Below are 24,073 nucleotides of genomic sequence, written 5' to 3'. Positions count from 1 at the left end.
CTCCTGCACAATATTTGTGATATATTTAAGCAATTACACATGTAGCCTTGTTGATTGTCACTTTATGGCAATGTCTAATTTGAAACCGTGAGGCACACTTCACCAGACAGAATGCTCTCACCAATCAGAGACAGGCACCCACCCACCACTTGCCGCTTCCCGAGTAAAAGGGCCTTAATAATGTGTCCTTGCTTCTGTGAGTTTTCTGTGAGCCTTATAATTTTTTTACATTTACCCATCTGTGGAAGTCCTGCAGGCAAATGTAAGCATCTGCACTCCATATAAACAAAGTTCTCAGGTCAGACGACCTACTGAGGATTGTGGCCTACATTTTGAAAATCACTGCAATAGATGTGTCATCATTGACCAGATATTTGTGAGAGATTTTAAAAGTATGAAATGTATTGTTCCACACATGTACTGCATATAAAATCCTGTACATTTTTACAAGCAGTTGATTGTCTGCTGCTGGATCCCCTAAAAAATTGCCCATATCTTGATACCACATCCTGCTGCAAGGTATTTTTGTTGCAACGAAATTGCATGTTGAATTAAACATAATTACTAGTTGTAAGTGCACATGAATAGGGCCACAATCATTACCAGTCATAATTTTACAGTAAGTAGAAACCGATATGCTGGTGGGCTTTCTAAAAGTTATTAAAATTTGACCAACGGAATACATTTTGTATTATCATCATCTTTATTTCTAGTTGTGACATCAGTTCATCCTTAATTTAAGCCTTGCCACTTTTTGAAGTGATTTTGAATCGTTTAAGAGCAGTAAGACATGAAAGAGAATTCAACTCGATTCTCACAGAGAAGAAAAAATATAATTCTCTGCTCCTGAGTTAATAACCTTTAATAAGAAGCACTGCATATTTATTACAAGACCACCAGTTCTGAGTTTTGTGTTAAATTTGATTCAATCTCTGCAGTTTCTCTTCATTTTGTTATAAAATCATATTAAATGTACCGCTTTATTTTATTTGTTTTTACTGTTGCTTGTATTTAGACTTTTTGTTACCTATTGTAGTAGTCTTTACTTGCTTCTGAAAGATTGAACATGCTTTATGTTGGTCAGAATTTTAACCATTATTTCTAGAATTAGTAATTTATTATTATTTTCATTATTCATTCATTCATTCATTTTTCTTCGGCTTAGTCCCTTTATTAATCAGGGGTCACCACAAAAGAATGAACCTCAAACTTATCCAACATATGTTTTACACAACCCAATTTAGTTTATTCAAGTCACCTACTGTATACCGCACGTCTCTGGATTGTGGGGGAAACCGAAGGACCCGGAGGAAACCCACGACAACACAGGGAGTGCATCCAAACCACATACAAATGCCAACTGACCCAGCTGGGACTCGAACAAGCGACCTCCTTGCAGTATGGCGTCAGTGCTAACCACTGAGCCACCATGTCGCCTTTTATTATTATTATTATTATTATTATAAATACTATCATTAGTGTGATTAATTTATCTCATTTTGCATGTCAAGATTTTGAACAGGTCAGTTAAGAGTCATGGCGTAAAACAGTATATCGATTCAAATACTAGTCATAAATTTGATAGTGCAAATTATTTGGATTTTATTTAGTGAGGATTTGCCAAAAAATACTGCACAGTAGTTTTCTGAGGTGTCAAACTTGATTCCAAACTACATCTCCAATAGTGCTTTCTGGAAATACAAGAATGAGAAAATAGGTGACAATGTTGTCAAAATGATCACATTTCATACTGTAGAAAATAACTTGAAACCAGGGCTGTCAAATGATTAAAAAAAATTTATTAAAACCCACACACCTTCAGATTCATCATCACGCATCAAATTTGCTTAAACTACGCACTCTAAAGTATGGCTGTATTTTACAAGCAAGGATTCTGACACAGCAATGTGAAACTTATGAAATGTGAGGGCTCATGGATGCAGCTTAAAGGCAGAGAATAGGGCCGTCTTTGACAGCTTGCGACTTCAACTGCCATTTTCACTGAGTACATTTACAGACACCAATACACACTTTTATGATTAAGATAATACTCTGATTAAGAGTCTACCATGTAAGCAGCAATTTTTGATTACCTTAAAGGATCACGCAAGTCCCAAAGTGTGGAGGTTTTTCTTTTCGTTTGCCATGCGGTATCAAATTCGATTAAAATATCCTGAATGAAAATATGCTGAATGAGAGTGAATTGCTGAACTGCAGTTAAAGTCTAAAGATTAAAAATTAAGCACCCGAAATTGCATAAAACTCTGGAGTAAAGGCAGGATAGCCTGGTGATACGACATTAATTATTTTATACTGAAACTTTCCTTCTAAAAGCATGTCCTCGGTCTTATCCCAATTTTATTTGCATGTTAAACAAATGCAGGGCCAAAGCAAGCTGAACTGGCGCTCTAGGCAAACGACAATCACGCCACTCTCAACCCGAAAGTGAAAAGGAAGCGACCTTTTTGCTGATGAAAGCGAGGATCGTGATGGAGAGCGTCGGTGTAGCTGATGAAAGTGAAGATAGGGGGGTTCGCTCTCTATTCCGCTGCCCAAGGTGGCAACCCAGGTCGCCTCTATGTACGCACCGTCCCTGAACACACGTCGGTCACAAAAAAAAAAAAAAAAAACTGCAACTGCTTTATTTGCGTTATTTATTTTTTTACACGTTAAATATTTAAAACCAATCACGTGCGTTAACATGCTAATTTTGACAGCCCTACTTGAAATCCTATATTATTCATGCCAGGCCAGTAGACTTTGATAGAACTCATGAACAGCTCAAACACAGTCCTGTAGTCTGTCATAATTATTCTGGATGTCAAGTCATCATTTTCACATATCCCCTTTACCATAGTTCATACTGAAACAAACACAATATTGTTCTCAAAAACAGCTTTTAAGGTGTTAAAAGTTTGCATTTTAAGGCTATTGAAGAAATAAATGTGGGAAAGCATGACCAAAAAACATAAAACTTTTCTCTTTTTAGCTGAAAACAGTGTTCTGTAAACACTCCCTAAAAGGCTAATGGACTTTTCAGGCTCATGGCCTTTGTGGCTCAAAACATGTTTCAGGAACAAACACTGTGCTGCATTTTAGCTTTTAATATTGAAAAAAAATCCTCCCTGAAAAATTCAAGAAAGCCATTTGAAGCCTGACTACCAGCTTATAAATCCAAGCCCAATCTCTTAGGGAAAATGTTGTAGGTTTTGGTTAATGTGGTGGTAAACTTGTATGTAGTTTTATATATTATTTATATATTCAATTCATTAATTCATTTTCATTCAGCTTAGTCTCTATTTCAAAGGTCACCACAGTGGAATGAATCGCCAATTATTCCAGCATATGTTTAAAAACAGCAGATGCCCTTCCAGCTGCAACCCAGTTTTGGTAAAAAAGAAACCCAATACACTCTGATTCAGACACTACGACCAATTAAGTTTATTCAATTCACCTATACCACATGTCTTTGTACTGTTGGGGAAACAGGAGCACCCAGAGGAAACCCACGCCAACACAGAGAGAACATGTAAACTCCACACAGGAATGCCAACTGGCCCTGCTCGGACTCAAACCAGCGACCTTTTTGATGTGAGGCGACAGTGCTAACCACTGAGTCACCATTCCGCCCCTGAATATATTAATTTACTTTAATTATAAGATATAACTGTAAACACAATCTTTTATGAATCTTATGTTCAGCAGGGATTTAATTTACAGATCATCTTCAAAAACTCTCACAAACTAGATGTTATTTACCATGCAGCAATTGGTTTTGTTACTAGTGCGCCATTTAATACTCATCACTGTTAACTGTATTCTTCACTGAATTGGCCTTCTCTTCAATCACGTTGACAAATTCATTGGTTTCTGTTCATTTACAAAACTTTTATTGGGAAAAATCCACTATATTACAGTCACTTCTTAACATTCAGAAAACATGTCGAAATCTGCGCTCTAGTAGTTTTATTAACCTTTGCATACCCTAAGTTCGCACCTCATTTGGTAGCCACTCTTTTCAGTTTTGTGCTGCTGATGCTTGGAATCATCTGCAGCAGACCTTAAAGCTCAACACTTTTATTCCGCTATCATCCTTTAAAAATTCAATCCAGTTAATAGTCAGTTAAATTTAGTGATTTGGGGGCCCTAAGCAATTTCATTCCTTTAGTCTTGAAACACTCTTTCTACTTTTATTTAATTTAATTTCTTTTGCTGTTTTTTTTAAGTCAATCAATCATCTTTTCTATGTTTGTCTTAATGCAAGCTCTACATTTTAAAAGATTAGTCTTCTTAAAATGAATTTAAAACTAAAAATATGATTCGGGGTGATACGTATTTCATTTTATATTATTATAATTACATAACGTTACACTATTATAATAATATTATGATTTATTGTATATTAAATAATATTTTATGATGTAAAAATGGTATTTGTTTAACTCTCACATACAAAATGTGATAGAAAACGATGTTATATAGTTTATAGGTATAATTTACACTGCTAGACATTTATTGGGGTCCCTCGGTTGTCTTGGGGCCCTAAGCGGCTGCTTACCTTGCTTAATGGTTAAACTCCCCCCTATTATTAGTACAAGATCACTGTTCTTGTTTTTAGTTTTCCATTGGTTTTATATGTTGTTATCTGCATTTGTGAAATTGTTATTGTTCTGTGTCCCTGCTGTTTTTTACTATCTTTTTATGTTGCCTCTGGGCCAGGTCATCATCATAAATGAGAACTGGTTATCAGTTGACTTACCTGGTTAAATAAAGGTTTTTATTATTGCATGTACACCTAAAGAAATGACTTTTTGGGGTAGCAAAATCTAATAAATTTACTCTCATAAGTTTTTTACTTGTAATATTGAGTGGAAAGAGTTAAATATTAGTATTTATTTATTTGTAATATTTACATTTTTTTCCAATTATTGCAAAGTTATTAATATTAAGTAAATTTTAATAATTAATATGTCATAATGGATGCGTGGTTCCCAGAATGCTTTGCATGGGGCTGAATTCAGAGTAGAATATTAAAAAAATTAAAGTAATCTTAGGTGTTTACATTTTAGAGAAAAACTTCTTAGAGTTTAATCATCATTAGTTTGAAGATTAAGAATAGTTTTGAGTAATTGTTTTTAGTTTTGCGGTTACGACCTTTCAGAAGAGTAGCATTTATGCTTTGGATCTTGGCATTTTGTCAACATTAAGGTTTGATGCTTCACTCGAAGTGTGAAAATCTAACGCTAAATTTGAGATCAGTAAGTTAATTTGCTTCAACTAAAGTGAAATTACAAGTCAGTGGAAATGTTTGTTTTAATTAAACAAGTTATGCCAGACATACTAATTTGTAACTAATAAGATTTATTTAAATTATCTTTTGCTAAAACATGAACTTTACATTACTTGATTAATTTGAATAAATATAGACTCAAAATGTAAGATAGTCAAAAAACTTTTACTTCGTTAATTTAGGAGTGTTCGATTAAACATTAAGTAAATTTTACAGGATATTGACAAGTTAATTGTATCTGATAAAAGAATGTAAAATTTACTTAAATTGTGTTAGTGCAAATTGTTACAAGGATTTTTAAAAGTCAATCTTAAGAGTTATCTTTTTCAGTGCATGAATGAGATTGTATATGAATTGTATGCTACTATAGTTTGCCAAAACTTAAAAAGTAATTACATCACAACAAATTGCAATAAGAACATTTAAGGGGAAAAAAAAAATCACTGAGCAGATGCAACAATAAGATGCATAAATGAGCATGTGCCATTGAGATGAATGGGAATTTTAACAGATAGCTGACTCTTTGTTCAATAGATTTCCTTGGCTCAGACTGTGGCACTAGTGTGCTCATGCTTAGGCCATGGCCCTGACATGCTTGGGTGTTAAACTGTTCATTATTGAGCCATTTTTCTTGCTAATGCTAACTGTATATGAAACATGTCCAGATCCAAATGATTTGGTGCAAAGCTCTTTTGCTTGCAGTCTGCTCTGCTTGCTCTTCACAATACAGCACAATTCAGTTAGCACGTAAAAAACAATGCATTGTATCGATTCTGCAATGCGATAATACATCCGCCAACCATTATAAATCTCTTTTGTAATGGCTGAATGTGAGTGCTTTTTGGTGAAGGATTTTACCATCTGAATAAATGTCCTTGATGACTCCTTACTGGAAAGAATGTCATATAGATTTCTGCTGAGTTGAATTTTCACTAATAAATCAATCTATTCTCCTCGAACGATTGAAGCAGTCAAAAGCTGATAAATCCATACACATTTATGTTTGCGTCTTGATGAATAATGAGATTGTTACAAATATTCGGCACAGCATAATGTGAAATCAGTTGAATTATATTTCCAGTCCATGGAAATAAGATGTAGGTACTTCTTTCTATCAACGGAACTGGTTTGTGTTGACATGAACATGCACGATTACATAATTTGATCTTGTGTTATGAAGACAGGATCTGTGCTTTGTTTTTTGTTCCGGTTTATTACATTTTCTACCAAAGTGAGGCTAAGTAAATATTGTCCTTGAGGCTCTTATTCCACATAAACACTGCCCTTCAACTAGAAAGCCCTCATAACACAAATGTCTTTCATATCAGCCGGTTGTTGGGCGCCTGCATCAAATCGATGGGGCCATCAGAGGTGAAGCCTGCAGGAAGCCTCTGTTTAAAGGCCAAAATCGTGAGCATAGGCCTAGCATTTTTCAGACCCCCCTCTTCTCCAATGTTAAGTAGTGGTCCATCATCCTCATGAACGCATAGGAGTAATTCAGGTTTTTGGCAAGTTATCTGCTCCTGTTGTTTTTGTGACGTCCGTTTTTGGCAACAGTTTTTTGTTCAGCTTGTTAGCAGCATCATGTGTTACTTTCCTCATAGTGCAAAGGAAGTGAAACATCTAAAGGGGTAGTTTACCCCAAAATAGACTTAAGACGGTATCAAATTATTTTGTGATTCATTTCTGAAGCATTTTTCCCCATGATATTATCACAATATCAACCCAACCCAGCAAACAATTTTGTGTTTAATAGATGTCTAATAGGCATTTAAATGTAGACAGCTTGGCTAAAACAAGGCTATCTTGGGCTGTCAGTGAAAATGTAATAGACATCTAAGAACAGCCCAAAACTAGACTAGTAGTCAATAGACAGATTAGACAGACTTTTATGTGTAGTCATTCCTTTCTAATTATTTAATGACTAGTCTAGTTTTGGCTTATTCTTAGACATATTAGATTTTCACTGACAGCCCAAATTTAGTCTTGTTCAAGCCAAGATGACTATGTTTAGACATCTATTAGATGTCTATTAAACATCTTTTAAAAAAATGCTTGCTGGGAAGCTGCAAAAGTGAGTATGTTTACATGGACACTAATAATCCGACGTTGATACGATTAAGACAATACTTTGATTAAGCGGCTACCATGTAAACATAAATTTTTGATTAATGTAATATGATTAGGTCATAATCGAACTATCATAAATCGAATTAAGACATTTGGACTAAATTGTCAATAATAATGTCAATATTATTTGCATTATTGAAGTGCAGTACAGACAATCAAACTATTACTGTCATATAGGACTTTTTACAGCGTTTTGCGACAGAATAGTTTATACAAACATGGCTGTTTTACATTATTCTCTGCACCTACCTAGTCAGTGAAGGATCACAGACACTTGCATTGCAAGATGCAGAGGTTTTTCCATTTAAACAACACAGTTGTTCATACATCCAGCAGTTCATAATTGCATCCAATTTCTCATTTGTCACAGGGGCATGCATGAAATGTTCCTGAACGAAAGTGAAAGTGCCAAACTGCAGTTAAATTTGACAAATTAAAAATGAAACACGCAAAATTACATGAAACTCTGGAGGAAATGAGAATACCTCCAATGACACAATGACATCTATTGAATTATTTGATATAACATTTAAAACGGGATCATGAAGGAACATTCAAAAAGCAACTCATGTAAACACCTTAATCAAAATATTGTCTTATTTAGATTAGGGCAAGTAATTGATTACTAATGTCCATGTAAACATAGCCACTGTTACTTTAACAGGTATAATAAGGTTCAGTGTAAACAAATATTTAAACAAAAAACAAAAACAAAAAAAAAGCAAAAGGATTATAAAGTGCAACAGGTAACACTTTACAGCAAGGTCTCAATAGTAAACATTAGGTAATGCATTAAAAAATAATCACATATGTTGCTAGTTCTATAATGTTAGTTTAAAAAAAATTAACTAAACTGAACTGTATTAATTATTAACTCCATTTAATAAAATAATTATGCATTTTGATTTGAATGAGTTATTAAACATTTACTAAGAAGTTAACATCACCAAAGATTAACTAAATGTTGTTCTTTTCTTTTCATGAGTTTAGTTACTAATGTTAAGAAATGGAGATTGTAGAATGTTAATGAGTTATAAATAATGAGAGCTTTTTAAATTAATAGCTTGTTCATGTCATGGACCAGATTAACATGTGAAAATTGTAATATTTAAAAAATAACAGCCTATTAACAGGGACCTGTTATGCCCCTTTTTACAAGCTGTAAAATAAGTCTCTAATGTCCCTAGAGTTTCAACTCAAAATACCACACAAATAATTATAACTTTTTGAAACTGCTCCTTTTAGGCTTTGATCCAAATTATGCTGTTTTGGGGAAACTAAATGGGAACACATTTTTAAACTTCTTGATGCTCTTTACTCACTATCCTTCGGCTTTGTTCCTGATTTATCAGGGGTCGCCACAGCGGAATGAGCCGCTGACATATGGATAAATTAAAATGAAAAAAAAAAATCTTTTTACTGAATTTTTTATAGGCCACATTCCTTTAATCAACACTTTATTTAAATTAGAATGGTCTCAGTTATTTGACATGCTACAGTCAGAAAATGAAAGGTAAGATGCACACACTTTGGTGTAAATTTTGACATATTTATAAAACTCTGTTTATCTCTGTTAAATGTGTTGAATAATTCCCAAACCATTAAATATAAGTTTTTATATGCTGTGTTCATAAAATAAAAAACTAAACTTAATTATTGTTAATTTAACATAATTACTATTCAAATTATGTGGACAGAGCAGTTTTTTATTTATAATTTTTTTCGTGAGCGGGAATCTAAATCCCGGAGTGGATCCCTAGCAGAGCAATTTTTGAGAATCTTTAGTAGAGAGAAGAACGTGCTTTCACTTCACTCCAGGCTTTGATCAAATTCCCCCTCAGCAGGCTCAATACACAAAGACCTAATCAAGCTAAAATTAAGAAATTTATTACAAGGACAGACAGGAACTCAGCAATTGATGGAAATCCATCATAGGCTCACTGCAATTAACAGACAACCTTAATCCATGCATTTGTTTATGCAGTGGATGCCCTTCCAGCCACAACCCAGTGCTGGGAAATTCACACACACTCTTTCATTCACTAAAGCTAATTTAATTTACACATATTACCTACAGAGCATCCAGAAAGTCTTCATAAAGCTTCACTTTTTGTTACAGCCTTATTGCAAAATATAATAATTTATTTACTTAAAATTCTACACAAAATACCCCATAATGACAATGTGAAAAAAGATTTTTTGAAATTGTTGCAAATTTATTAAAATTTAAAAAATCTGAAAAAATGACATGTACATGAGTATTCACAGCCTTTGCTCAATACTTTGTTAATGCACCTTTGACAGCAATTACAGCCTCAAGCCTTTTTGAATATGATGAGACCATAAGCTTGGCACACCTGTATTTGCGAATTTTGCCCATTCCCCTTTGCAGTACCTCTTAAGCTCTATCAGGTTGGATGGGAAGTATAGGGGTATATATGGGATATATATGGGGTGTATAGCCATATTCAGATCTCTCTGGAGATGTTCAATATGATTTAGGTCTGGGCTCTGGTTGGGTCACTCGAGGACATTCACAGAGTTGTTGCGAAGCCACTCCATTGATATTTTGACCGTGTGCTTTTGGTCATTGTCCTGCTGGAAAATAAACCGTCGCCCCAGTCTGAGGTCAAGAGCACTCTGAAGCAGGTTTTAATTCATGATGTCTCTGGTCATTGCTGCATTCATCTTTTCCTCTATCCTGTCTAGTCTTCCAGTTCCTGCTGCTGAAAAACATCCCCACAGTATGATGCTGCCACCCCCATGCTTAACTGTAGGGATGGTATTAGCCCGGTGATGAGTAGTGCCTTCTCCAAAAGTAACGCTTGGCATTCACTCCAAAGAGTTCAATTTCAGTCTCATCAGAGCAGAGAATTTTTTTTCTTATGGTCTGAGAGTCCTTCTGATGCATTTTTGGCAAATTCCAGGTGGGGAGTGGCTTCCGTCTGTCCACTTTACCATACAGGCCTGATTGCTGCACAGATAGTTGTCCTACTGTAAGGTTCTTCTCTCTCCACAGAAAAACGCTGAACCTCAGACAGAGTGACCATCGGGTTATTAATCACCTCCTTGATTAAGGCCCTTCTCCCCCAAACACTCAGCTTAGATGGTCAACCAGCTCCAGGAAGTGGCTCCAAACATCTTCCACTTTCGGATAATGGAAGCCACTGTGCTTATTAGAACTTTCAGAGCAGCAGAAATGTTTCTGTAACCTTCCCCAGCCTTGTGCCCCAAGACAATCCTCTCTCGTTGGTCTACAGCCAATTCATTTGTCTTCATGCTTGGTTTGTGGTTTGACATGCTCTGTCAACCTTGGGACCTTATATAGACAGGTGTATGTCTTTTCAACTCATGTCCAGTCAACTGAACTTACCACAGGTGAATTTTCAGGGTTTTTATTTTTAATAAATTTGCAACAACTTCAAATAATCTTTTTTCACATTGTCATTATGGGGTATTGTGTGTAGAATTATGAGGAAATAAAGGAATTTTATCAATTTTGGAATAAGGCTGTAACATAAAAAAATGTGGAAAAAGTGAAACGCTATGAATACTTTCCGGATGCACTGTCTACTGCATGTCTTTGGACTGTGGGGGTAAAAGGAGCACCTAGAGAAAACCTAATCACACAAGGGAAGAACATACAAAATGCATAGAGAAAAGCCTCCTGGCCCAACCGGCACTCGACCAGCAACCATCTCACTATGAGGCAACAGTGCTAAACACTGAGCCACCATGCTGCCCGATGCTCTTTAAAAAGTCTTTATTTTCACCTTCAGCAGATGATGTGATTAGCTAACTGGGTTTACTAATGGACTGATCTCATCTCACACCATCTCAAATGTTGGATTAATAATAATTCCATAACCCCATGAGGCAGCCGACTTCAAACACAAAACACAAACTCTGAGGTGCAGTTCTTTTACTATGGAGAAATTGAGCTCAGTGCATTGGTTTGTCTGCTTGTAAAATTGTTGATTTTTATTATTAATATATTACACTAGCTTCCAGGGATGTGCTGAATTTATTCTCCTTATCACGTAGCGAAGGAACGGCAGCAGAATTGAACTCATTGGTTTGGATGCATCAAGCAAGCATGCTTTAGCTTTCATGAGCATTTTGGAATGCTGTAAACATTATATGCATCAAATGAATTAAATCTGTGAATATAACATTTTATGATGGTTTTAATGAACATTTTAAAGCATGCATGAATTAGTTCGATAGAATATTTTATTTCATTGTGGGCTGAACTAGCCTTTTTAACATTCTGAAAATGTTGCTCTATATACGTTTGGATATTGTGCATTACAGTATGTAGCCTTAAGTACTTAAGTCTGTATTTCATCTTTAAAATGAACGGTACATGGTGGTATAAGGATGTTCCATTTCGTGCTTACCAGCTGATCGCTTACCTCCGTATGGACGGCTCTCCCACTGTTACCAGTTTGTCCCATTAGTTCGCAATGTACGTCACACAGAGAAGAGAATCTGAGTTTTTTTTCTGGATTGCTTTTGAAAATTGTTTAGGGAAGTGGGTGGGTGGGTGGGTGAATCAATACAATTGGTTGGGTTTAGGGAAGGAGGAGAGTGGGTCAGTCAATCAGTCGTTCGTTCAGTCAGTCAAACAGTCAGTCAACAGCGACCTCTGGTGTATTTACGTGAGAACAGCAGGCACAAATGGCACTTACGAGAGAAATTTGAGATCTCAAAAGCATAAACATTGGCCTCTGGTGGTTTTGCCAAAACAAAAACTGTGAAATAATGTAGCTGCTGGGATGTATTTGGTGCTTTCTAGTAATGTATATAGAGGTAGCTTTTCAGAGTGAGCCTGGGTTTAACCTTTTAGTTCACCCAGTAAATTTTGTCATTTACTCTTTCTTTACTTAACCCCACTTTAAATCTATGGTCAAACCTGTAACCATTGACTTTCCTAGTAAGAAAATAAATAAATAAATAAAAAAAATAAATATATATATATATATAAATTATTGAGGTCAGTGGTTACAGGTCTTCAGGTTTCCTCACACTATCTTCTTTTGTGTTTAACAGAAGAAAGAAACTCATAAAGATTTTGGGGGTAACTATGCCTTTAATAGTCCTGTTTCTTGTCCAAATATCTAAAAGTTCTCAAATCAAGAAGCATTTTCTAGACAAACAAAACATATCTAGACAACCAGGAAAACATATTGTCTTGTTTTAAGAAATAATATGCCAAAATGAAGTGAGTTTTTTCCTTAAATTAAGTTAAATAATCTGCCAATGGGGTAAGCAAAATAATCTTATCACAAATCAAAAAACAAGATTATTTTGCTTGATCTGAGGAAAAACACACTTCATTTTGGCATATTATTTCTTAAAACAAGACAATATGTTTTCCTGGTCTATAAAATGCTTCTTGATTTAAGAATTTGTAGATTTTGAACTAGAAACAAGACAAAAAATCTAGGTAAGAAAAGCATTTTTTGCAGTGTAAACATTGGTTAAATATATTTTCTTTTGCACAATTTGAACAATCAATGGAATCATTTATACACTTTGACTGTTTTTGTCCCCACCACTTTTAAATTTAGATATACGGTTATTATTATGATTTATTAGAGGGGTAGTATTATACACCTGAACCATTATTTAATGTGAAAACATTACTGCTAGACAAATATGTCATACTTTAACAGTCATTTATGGCATGCTTTTATCCTCTGACCTACAAACTGTCAGGTCTAAGAGTGACAGATATAGGAACTAAGTTATCATATTAAATATGTAATGAGCTCATTTTAGCACACTAGGTCAGGATGAGCGATTGCTCTCTTAGCTGACTGTCACTCTGAAGTGAACGTTTAAATGATTTTTGAACACTTCTAATTGCAACGTTATTGCTGATTTTTCAGTGTTGACTTGGAAATTTGCGATTCTCATAACCAGCTGTTTATCTAGAAAATGGTTGAAAATCTAAACAAAGTGGTGCTCATGAGAGTTGAGTCTACATGTGCTTTTGCAGTATAGTGTGAAATGTCTTGCAGCTATGGAATTCTGTTCTCTGTTGAGCTGTTTCAATGATTGCTTTTTAGCAGGCAATTCTAGCACTAAATTTCTTCAATCACAAACAAGCTGAAGTGATGACACCTATTTAGCATATGCTCAGTAGAGTTCCCTCTGTGTCTGAGAAGTAGAATGATCATATCTCTTTGTGCGGAATTGTCAACAAGAAAAACACTTGTGGTTTAAAGTGATTTTTATGCCCAGTATTTTTTCTTTTCTTCTACAGTACGTACTTTTGAGTTCAAACTCATATTTATTTGATCTCAAGGTTTTTGATTTAAAAATTCATGTGAATGACAGATGCTTTCGCTGTTAACGGAAGCTGACATGTTTTTTTCATAGCTGTCAGTTCAGACGTATTGCAACACTAGTTATGAAATAAAATGTAATGAGCGCTATTGATTTAAAGAAACTGGCTAAATGCAGCATAACAAAACATCAACAATAGTAGATAGTAGTACGAGACTAATAATAACACTTATAATAATGAATGCCAGGGGTGGCACAGTGGCTCAGTGGTTAGCACTGTCGCCTCACAGCAAGAAGGTCACTGGTTCAAGTACCGGCTGGTCAGTTGGCATTTATGTGTGGAGTTTGCATGGGCATGAGTTTCCTCCAGGTGCTCTGGTTTCCTCCACAGTCCAAAGACATGCACTATAGGTGAATTGAATAAACTAAAGCAAACCTTTCCACTGACATTCGGACAAGACTGTCAGAATACGCCCCCTTGTGGCATTCGCACAGAGTTTTCAGTTTTGCCATGGTTGAATGAAAGAATACTAGAAAGTCATAGACCACAAAAAAAAAAAAAAAAAAAAAAAAATTGGAGGAAATGTGGAGACAATATTAAAATAAATTCATCTCTCATTTATGAATAGAAATGTTTTCCTAATGTAGACTTTTTTCTAAATTAAAAAAAAAAAGAGTTCAAATATTTTAATGAATCTGCAGATCAAATTGGATCCAAATTTTCCACATATGGATATGATCGGATCTCCAAGAAGCTCCTGGACGACTCTTCATTGGAAATGAATGACTTTCGGTCTGTCGCTTATTGTTTGTCGTGTGCAATGGAAAGGCAGCTTAAGGCACAATTTACCCTAATAGTTTTGCTACGGTTTTGTCTTTGGTCCATACTAACCCAGAGTTTGTGAGCGCCAAAAATGGAGCATTTTGGAGAGGCCGTATTTGTTTTAAAATGCTGCTGCTCTGTATCTGTATGGATGGGGGAAAATGGAGACATCTGAAAACAGAGGCATGGCTACAGACATCTGATTGGGCATTTTTCTCAATATTAAGTGCACAAAGTTCAGTCTTGCATTCCTTTCTTGTTAATTCAGACTTTGCAAGTTTTATATGTAAAAAACTCCCAAGGACACATCGGGTAAACCTTCAAAGGGAACAGTGTAGGCTACTTAAAACCTTATTCAAATAGCCCTGGCTACGTTGTTACACTATCTTAGCTATAAAATAAAGACATGATATAGGGAACTGGCTATTTTCTATTTGATATTAACAACTAAACTCTAAAAATGTTGAGGCATCATGTAGCTACATATTTAGATGACCGTTATCTTTAATGTATGCATATTTATAACAAAACAGAGACATTCAGCGATAGATCTTTAATAAACTGTCCGACGTGCGCTGCTCTCACCTGGGGAGGTGTGTTCAAAGCCCCTGCTGACTGACTGGTGCTCAGACATCCGCATACACTGCAGCGCATGCCAGAGTGTATGTGGTTATGTGATGTGCATTTTCAGCACTATAGTGTGAACGGAGACCTTTTCAGAAATGCTAGATGAAACACCAGCGTGGACATGGATCATTTTCGTTCTAAAATGCCATTTTAAAACTGAAACCTATTAGTATAAACTGGGCCCTAATTGGCCTAGTGAATGAGTGTGTATGGGTGTTTCCCAACACTGTGTTGCAGGTGGAAGGGCATCTACTGTGTAATCAAGTGCTGGAATAGTTAGCGGTTCATTCTACTGTGGCAACCTCTGAAGTAGAGACTAAGCTGAAGGAAAATGAATGAATGCTAGTAGAGCCCTTTGAAATCCATTTTTCAATGTAGTGGTGATTTAATCTGTTCATTCATTTATTTTCTTTTTGGCTTGATCCCTTTATTCTGCCACGGCAGAATGAACCACTAACTTATCCAGCAAATGTTTTATGCAGCAGATGCCCTTCCAGCCATAACTCAACACTGGGAAACACCCATGCACACTCACACACCATGGGCAACTTAGCTTACCCAATTCACCTGTACCATATGACTTGTGGGGGAAACCAGCACACCCAGAGGAAACCCATGCAAACAGGGACAACATGCAAACTCCACACAGAAATGTTCACTGACCCAGTCAGGGCTAGAACCAGTGACCTTCTTGCTGTGAGGCTATTGTGCTACCCACTGTGCCACTGTGATGACCAAAGTGGAGATTTATTGCAATAAAGTGAATTTACTGTATGTTAAAATCACTACACCCTATTTAAAAAAAAAAAAGTGTTATAGTAAGCTCCAACCAGTCTTTTACTCCATTTTTTTGCATGCCTGTAAATTAAAAACGTGGTCCAATCAGCTTTTCCCCAGTAGACTCTTTTCATGTAGCAGCTGGCTTGTTATTTTTAACCAAAATTCAAACACCCCTCTTGATCTAAATAGCCTGGACGCGGCGTATTGGAAACAGATTTGTTCAGCTGATAAGTCTCGCATAGATGAGCTGCCTCCAGTCCCCTCAGCCATGAAAATGTTGGTAAATGTTTCATTAGCTTAGAATGCAGTTTTAGCACTCCTGTCTCAGCAGTTTCTCAAGCAGATTTCAGGTGAAAGCCCAACGCATGGAATAAAACCCTGTTTGATTAATCTCTTTAAAGTTCATGGAGTACAATCGTATGAAAAGTCTACACCTTTCTAATGAGCTGCAAATTTTTTCTGTATTGAAGAAAAGGGGTTTTCAAATAGATCTAGCTTTTTTTGTGAATGTGAAACTGCATGAGAGGGATTTAATTGCAGTTTAGGCTTATTTGACCCGATTGGGGTGCTGGATCCTGGAGCCGCAGTGCATATCATTGATTTTCAGGATTTTAAGAGAGAATTCTTCTGATGAATCATAATTGCATAATTGAGGGAGTTGGACTCCTCCCTAGGTCGCTTGAGTCTGCTGCTCAGCACATTTGCATTCACAATTGATTTAGCCATGCATAAATCTTCCTCTCTTTCTCTTCTCTCGCCATCCCTCCTGCTGATACCTTGCCAACAGCCCAATAGCTTTTCCATTTTAATGATTTGTGGACGCAGAATAAACGTTGACCTTATTTGATCCTTCTGAAACGTACGACATGGCCGGGGTTGGCTGTTTGCTCTATTTATGAGTCCGAAGCTGCATTTGTCACATAGTAATCTATAATCCCATTAAATGTATCACGCCAATCATTCCTCTCTCCATGTGTCTGCTTGACTCACAGCGAGCCCCTGGCGGAAGTGGAGCGGCCTGCAGATTGCAGCAGGGTGGTGTTTTGAAGAGCCCTGCTGTTGCTGTGCAACTGTGTGGTCTCGACCTGAAAAGAGGGCAAAGGCTTATCAGTCCACCCTTGTGATCCTAATGCTGGCCCTATCTGTCTCCGAGTGCCTGCATTACTTCTCTCCTGACTGTGACCCGCCATCGATCACCTCTCTACGGTAGCGCTCTCAAATTTCTCCTCCGAATCTCAGCTGTACCGAAACGCTTTCTTGGCAGCCTCCTATCTCCTCGCTCCATCTTAAACACGTGTCATAAATTCCCTGACGGCGATAATGCGATTTAGAGTCCGAGATGGGTTTTCTTTTTCATTTTCGTCCTGGATGGAAAATAAAATAAAGTGTGTAATTGCATAGTCATGCCCACTCTCTTATCTCCGGCCCCGCAATCTCAGAGCAGAGGTGAAAGCTCCCCAGATTGATGGACGCAGAATAGAGCTCATTCATAGGTAATCCGCTGATAAGGAAGAGCTGCATTTCTGGCAAATGAAAACACAGTGTCGATTTAATGAAATTCCATGCGTGTGTGCTTCCGCTATCTCCTCTTCATCACTGCGGTCTCGGAGTTGAATTCCCCACGTGGCCTGAGAGTGGGCAAATCAAAGCCTGCAAATTGCGGCAAGTTCAACAACAGCTTTTTACAGGAGATACGTAGGCAAGTAATTCAGCTTCTTACTGAGTGCACTGTGTGGAAAAAAAGACTATTGATCTTGAAGGAAAAAGTGCTAAATGGAAGCTCACTAACCCATGTTATACCCAGGTTGAAGTTAACATTTACTGATTGTATAACAATTAGAAACAGTTATGCAAATTAACACAGATTTGGTTTTCAAAAATGAGTACATTTAAAAAAAAAATTAAGAACAAGTTGTTAATAATAAGAATCAAAATGCACTTTAAGATATCTTTAATATTCATTGAGTCACATGCATGCACTTTAGAGATGGAGTATTACATCCGTTGTACTTACTTTAAAGGGGATCTTTTTTATGCGAAAACACTTTTATATTGGATTTAAACACAGGTGTCTAGCAGCAAGGCAGATTTATTTATATAGCACGTTTCATACACATTGGTAATTCAAAGTGCTTTACATAAGAATAAAAATAATAAAAATGATAAAAACAGATAAAAAGACATCTGAAATATAGATATCTGAATAATGAAAAAGAAAAGAAGGACATTACAGTGCGATCTGTCAGATGTAGCACAGTGCTCAATCAGTAAAGGCACAGCTAAACAGATGTGTTTTCAGCCTTGATTTGAATGTGCCTAATGTTGGAGCACATCTGATCATTTCTGAAAGCCTGCAGTGAAGGGCATAGTAGCTAAAGGCGGATTCACCCTGCTTCGACTGAACTCTTGAAATTTCTAATTTACTTGATCCTAAAGATCTGAGGGATCTGTTAGCTTTGTATTCAGTGAGCATATCTGTAATGTATTGAGGTCTTAAGGCATTTAGTGATTTTTAGACAAGTAGTAATACTCTAAAATCTATTCTGAATGTAGCTGGGAGCCAGAGTAGAACCTAAGGACTGGTGTTATGCTCTGATTTTCTAGTTCTGGTCAGAATCCTGGCAGCAGCTTTCTGGATGAGCTGCAACTGTCTTTTTGGGAAGGCCAGTGAGGAGTCTATTACAGCAATCCACCCTTCTGCTAATAAAAGCATGAACAAGTTTCTCTAAGTCCTCACTAAAGGCATCTAATTCTTGCAATGTTTTTGAGATGATAGTATGCTGATTTACGTACTGCTTTGTCAAGGCTATTAAAATTCAGATCTGACTCTATAATCACACCAAGACTCTTGAATTTATTTACATTTCACACAACAGTATGTGAATATAGCTAGCTTCTAATGGTAAAAAAAAAAAAAAAATTCTATTTTTATAATTGCACTTCCTTAAAAACAGTCTCTAGAAACACTTTGAATTACATTTTTTCTTGTACATGCCATCAGAGGTTTCAGGTTTCAGTAACAAAACCCAGGCTCATTCTGGAAACCTAGTCCCGTGGACCTTTCTGGAGACAGCGAATTACAAGGCTTGAGGTACGTATGACTGCATTTCATTTTTTTAAGCAAACACTACTGGGCGGTGTGATGCCATTCCCTTCTGTGCTTGCCAGCTGACCGCTTACCTCCATGTGGAGGGCTTTCCAGTTTGTCTGGTTAGCTCGTCGTGTACGTCGGCAGACTTGATGACGCAGAGAGGAGCTCTCGACGACCAGGTTCATGTCCAGAGAGGAGCAGTTCTAGAAATTAGGTAAGACAAAAACAGAACCCAATAAATATAGTGAACAAGTAAACAACAGGCTGAGAATGTGGTCAAATCCAAAAATGTGGTCAAAATCAGACGAGGGCTTTTCTTTTTCTGGACAGCTTTTTTTATTGTAAATTGTTGGTTGGGTTTTAGGGTAGTAAGCAAGGGCTGGTCAACTGGTAAAACCGCTTGAGTTTAGGGAAGAAGGAGCAGGGTGGATCGGCCGATTGGCCGGTTGCCCAGTTAATCATTCAGCCAGTCGGACGGACAGTTGTTTGACAGCAGCCTTCAGTGGGTTTATGCGAGAATGTCGCTCGCAATAGACCTTCGACATGCAAAAAAGTGCGCACAGCGGCCTCTTGCGGATTCGCGAAAAAAAAAACTGCACAAATACGTACCTCCCGGGACGTATTTCGAGGTCTCCAGAGACATCCGTGGGACTACGTTTTCAGAATGAGCCTGGGTTGGTAGTAACTCGTATAATCATATAAACAAGACAAGACGTGCCGAAAGCAACTAGGATTAATAGATCGGTTCAGCTCTCTGTGAACATCAATCATCATCAAACATGATCAAGAATAAGTTTTACAAGTTTAAAACAGTTTTTAAAACAGTACATGTTTGTAATGAATAACTGTGATTTTACTTTATCACCACAGCCGCATGTCAGTACAATTATAAAAGAAGATGCTTCAATCCTGGTTTGTGGACGTTAAATCTGGTTTATTTTGTACATTAACATAACGAATATCAAAACAGCAGTGGATATTAATGTGTATCATACAGTGCAAAGTTAAACGCGCATGCTGTGTGTGCAACATTGTGACAACATTGTGTGTGACTCATCGTTGCAGAAATGCTTGAATTAACTCCCGAAACAAATACATCAAATAATCATTGGGAAAATTCTTACTGTAGTATTTCTCACAAATATGAGACCTGCTTTCTTCACTGTGCTATTTATCTGGCGCAGCTGAGGTTGAGATTGAGGCACACTCTAACAGGCACAAGGGAACGGTGGGCGGGGATAACTAGCAACAAAAACAGCTACATTGTGTTCAGAGCAGAAATTTCCAGTATCCTGAAAGGTATAATAAATGACCTGATGTGTGTTTTGAGCTGAAACTTTAAAGACACATTCTGGAAACACAAAAGACTTATCATTAATCTTGAAAAAAGGGGGTAAAATACGTGCCCTTTAAAGCAACAATCACTGAAACAGAACAAAATTTCACAGAAAATGAAACAGAAGAACAGAAGAAAAGAAAATGTTTTTGAGGTTCTCAAAAATGTAATTTATTAAAATCTTAATGAAATGTTAAATTGAATATGTTTTATGATTTTAAGAAATTTGACATTTTCATTACTAAAATATATTTTAACATTTAAGAAATAATTTTGAAAACAAAATTGTAAAATTTAAAGTGTGTTCACTGAATAGTTATATTCAAGCCCATGTACAAACTGCTTTTTTTTAACATGTATTTTGAAGTAAAATTAATGTATTGGTTCTCACCATCATACTGCCTTACAATGTCTTCCTCTATCTAGATCAGATGACCTACATGTGGATGAAATGGCCCTGTGTTGCTCTTAGAGTGTCCAATCAAGGGTGAGTGTCATATCTCTCTGCAGCTATATTGATTATGATCACAGTAATACACTCCTATTCTGGGTCCCCGTAAGAAGAGTCAATACCATCTCAGGCAGCGGTGAGGAGAGTACGAGAGACCACTGTCTATCCTGAAGGGTGAAGATTGCTTGTCTTCTCCTTTTTCTGGGCTACTTGATTGAAGACAGTATCAGAAGCTCTGGAAAGAGCCATCTGTATCAGAGCCCTCTGATGTTTGATGTTGTAGTTCTGTCGGCTTTTCATAAAGGAGGCTGCGCACCTGCATTGTAACAAGTCCGCCTGGGCTCATCCGCTCATATTCGAACAGCCCCAGTCATTGGCATCTCACTCTAAATAAACAGTTTAATTTAATCTTACATTTCAAGTTGCCGGTTGTGCTTCCCATCAAAAATGTCCTCACCCTCTTGAATATAAATAGGCTTTTTAACTCGCGCTCAATACAAATATAATGCTTTGGGTGTTATCTTCATGCTGTGGTAGATATCAATTAGGTGAACCAGGCATGTAATTGATTTTCACCCCGTTAACTCTGCATCGGTAACCTTTGACGTAATGATGCCCGAGCTGTAGTCTGGTCCTTTCTGAGTCTAATTTATCTCAAACGGTGTGCAGATTTACTGCTTGTCCCTCCAACTTTAGGGCACTTTGCCTGGGGGAATGAATATAGTGTATACTGTGTCTGGGGAAAACCATCATGCCATTTATTTTGCTAGTGCAAAAGTAATTTTGGAAGGTGAGTTGCAAGATGGCTGCAGGGTCAGGAGAGTCAGACAGAGGATGGAGAGTTCAGCCTGTGTGATGTGATGGAAACTGCCCTAGAAGGATTGGCACAAAATAAACAAACAACACCGATATGCACAACATGTAATATATTTACACATTTTTAACAGCTACTGCAGTTCAATAAGCCCCACATTGTTATCAGTCGGTAATCACATTCTTTGTATCTATTGGTAGTCACTCAATTTGGTTTATCTCTTGTAAACCAATCAAAATTAACAATTAGGCGCACATACTATTTGCAATATGAGTAGAGCTGGGTATTTTTAAAGATTTGTTTTTTGCACAAGCTGTGCCAAATTAACTTAAATGATACTTAAAAGACACACAAAATGATGTTGGTAATGATGATTTATTTTTTTTTATTGAACAATATACTGTATAAACTGTTTTAAACCTATACACCCTGATACAGATAACTTGAAATGGCTAAAAGACTAAACGTCCACATTCTTTCCTTACTCCCAGGGCCATTTATATCAAAGTTGATATTTTGCCACACCATGCTGGGGTTTCGTAACAACTAATTTTTGCGAGCCCAACAATTTTTCATTAGCCCAACACTCAACCCCAAACCTGGAGGACCAGGACATACATACATACACTATGGACAATTTAACTTACCCAATTCATCTATAGCGCATGTCTTTGGATTTGTGGGGGAAACCGGAGCCCAGTCAATCATTCAGCCAGTCGGATGGATGGTCGTTCAACAGCGTCCTCCATTGGGTTTACCCGAGAACGTCGCGAACGCGAACGGCGCTGGAGAGACGTTTGACATGCAAAAAAGCTCGCACAGTGGCCTTTTGTGGATTTGCGAAAACAAAAACTGCACAAATACTTACCTCCCAGGATGTATTTAGCGGTCTCCAGAAACGTCCGCGGGACCACAATTTCAGAATGAGCCTGGGTTGCAGAAATGCCAACTGACCCAGCTGGGACTCCAACCAGCAACCTTCTTGCTTTGAGGCGACAGCGCTACCCACTTTGCCACCGTGTCATTTAAATATCTACTTGCTAATTTAACTTTTCTCTTTTGTCAGATGAGTTCAGGCAGTGCCTCTGTCCTGCTGCACTTCAGCAAAATTGAGCATCACAAGCAAAATCACCACCTTGTGTCGTATAACCTATCTCAACCAATTAGCGTCTTTGTCAAGGCAGAATTTCATATGCAACCAATAATTTTAAACTAGGGGTGCCCGAATTTTCTTATGAAGGGGCAAAAACCAAACTTAATTGAGGCTAGTGGGCCAAAGGCAAATATAGGTAGGGTAATTTGCCATGGGTAATTTGTTTAAAAATGACTTTTTTTATATGTTTTATATTAGCTAATACAGTATATTTTTTACATTTTATAATAAACTTACTACAGTAAAAACAAAACAATCGAATTTATAACAAAATTGCACCAGTTTTTGCCTTGATTTGCTTGCCGATGTCTTCTGTATATTCTATTATCTGTCGGGTGACAGGTTTTACATTTTATAAAAAAAACATATTGGTTTACAGCATTTATTTAAAACATTTAATTTTAGTTAGCTTTTTTGTAGCTCAGCTTTAAAACAAACAAAAATTTTTAGATCTCAAACAAACAATCATTCGCCTCAACCCTCTCCATCATTCTCATTATCCTCTCAGATGGAAAATTTAGCCAAATCAAAGGTTACAATTTGGTTTGCAGACCCTACTTTGGGCATCTCTGTTAAACAGAGACATAGTGAATCGTTTAAAGAAATTAACATGTTAAGTTCAGAGAACTTAAAACATTAATTAAAAAGTTTTTTTTGCTGCCTAATGATTATTCTAAACTTACCTGTTTAAGTTTTGATGCCAAAACTTGTTATTTTAAGTAATGTCAAGCTAAAATAACTTAATATCTTTAGTAATGACAACAGCGGGGTTTACAGTGTAGACTAAATTTATTACTTTTTTAATACCAAGCCCACATATATCCAAATATAAACTTGCAAACAAATATTAATACATTGATTCATTTGATTCAGCTTAGTGCCTTATTTATCAGGGGTTGCCACAGCGGAATAAACCATTAACTATTCCAACATGTCCTACGCAGCAGATGCCCATCCAGCTGCAGCACTCATACAATCTCGCATTCACACACAAACTCATACACTATGGCCAATATAGGTCATCCAGTTCACTTATACTGCATGTCTTTAGACTGTGGGAGAAACTAGAGCACTCGATGGAAACCCACATGAACATGAGATGCACATGCAAACTCCACACAGAAATGCCAACTGGCCCAGCCGGGACTCAAACAAGCGACCTTCTTGCTGCGAAGCGACAGTGCTAACAACTGAGCCACCGCCATAAACAAATATAAATTACTAAATAAAATTACATTACAAATTTACAATTAATCCTAACCCAACTAAAATAATTAAACTCTA

At 36.8% G+C, this 24,073-nt stretch overlaps 1 protein-coding gene and 1 long non-coding RNA gene across 3 annotated transcripts in view; one reads left to right on the top strand and one right to left on the bottom strand.

The window, feature by feature from the left end:
- LOC147834503 (uncharacterized) overlaps nt 1-24,073 on the top strand; it is a 755,156-nt gene that overhangs the window by 680,799 nt on the left and 50,284 nt on the right. The gene's annotated exons all lie outside the window — the stretch shown is intronic.
- The window catches only part of LOC147834501 (uncharacterized), a 382,782-nt gene continuing 379,230 nt past the window's right edge, over nt 20,522-24,073 (bottom strand). Inside the window, exon 9 of one of the 2 annotated variants that reach the window (XM_087276538.2) lies at nt 20,522-21,694. The gene's annotated coding sequence lies outside the window, so the exon portion shown is untranslated. The remainder of the gene's footprint in view (nt 21,695-24,073) is intronic. The other variant, XR_015504250.2, reaches the window with a different exon arrangement.

The sequence above is a fragment of the Danio rerio genome, chromosome 12 (genome assembly GCF_052040795.2).
Source record: "Danio rerio strain M-AB ecotype USA chromosome 12, GRCz13ab, whole genome shotgun sequence".
Lineage (NCBI taxonomy): Eukaryota > Metazoa > Chordata > Actinopteri > Cypriniformes > Danionidae > Danio > Danio rerio.
Note: the sequence above shows the minus strand (reverse complement) of the source record. Positions and strands in the feature narration are given on the sequence as shown.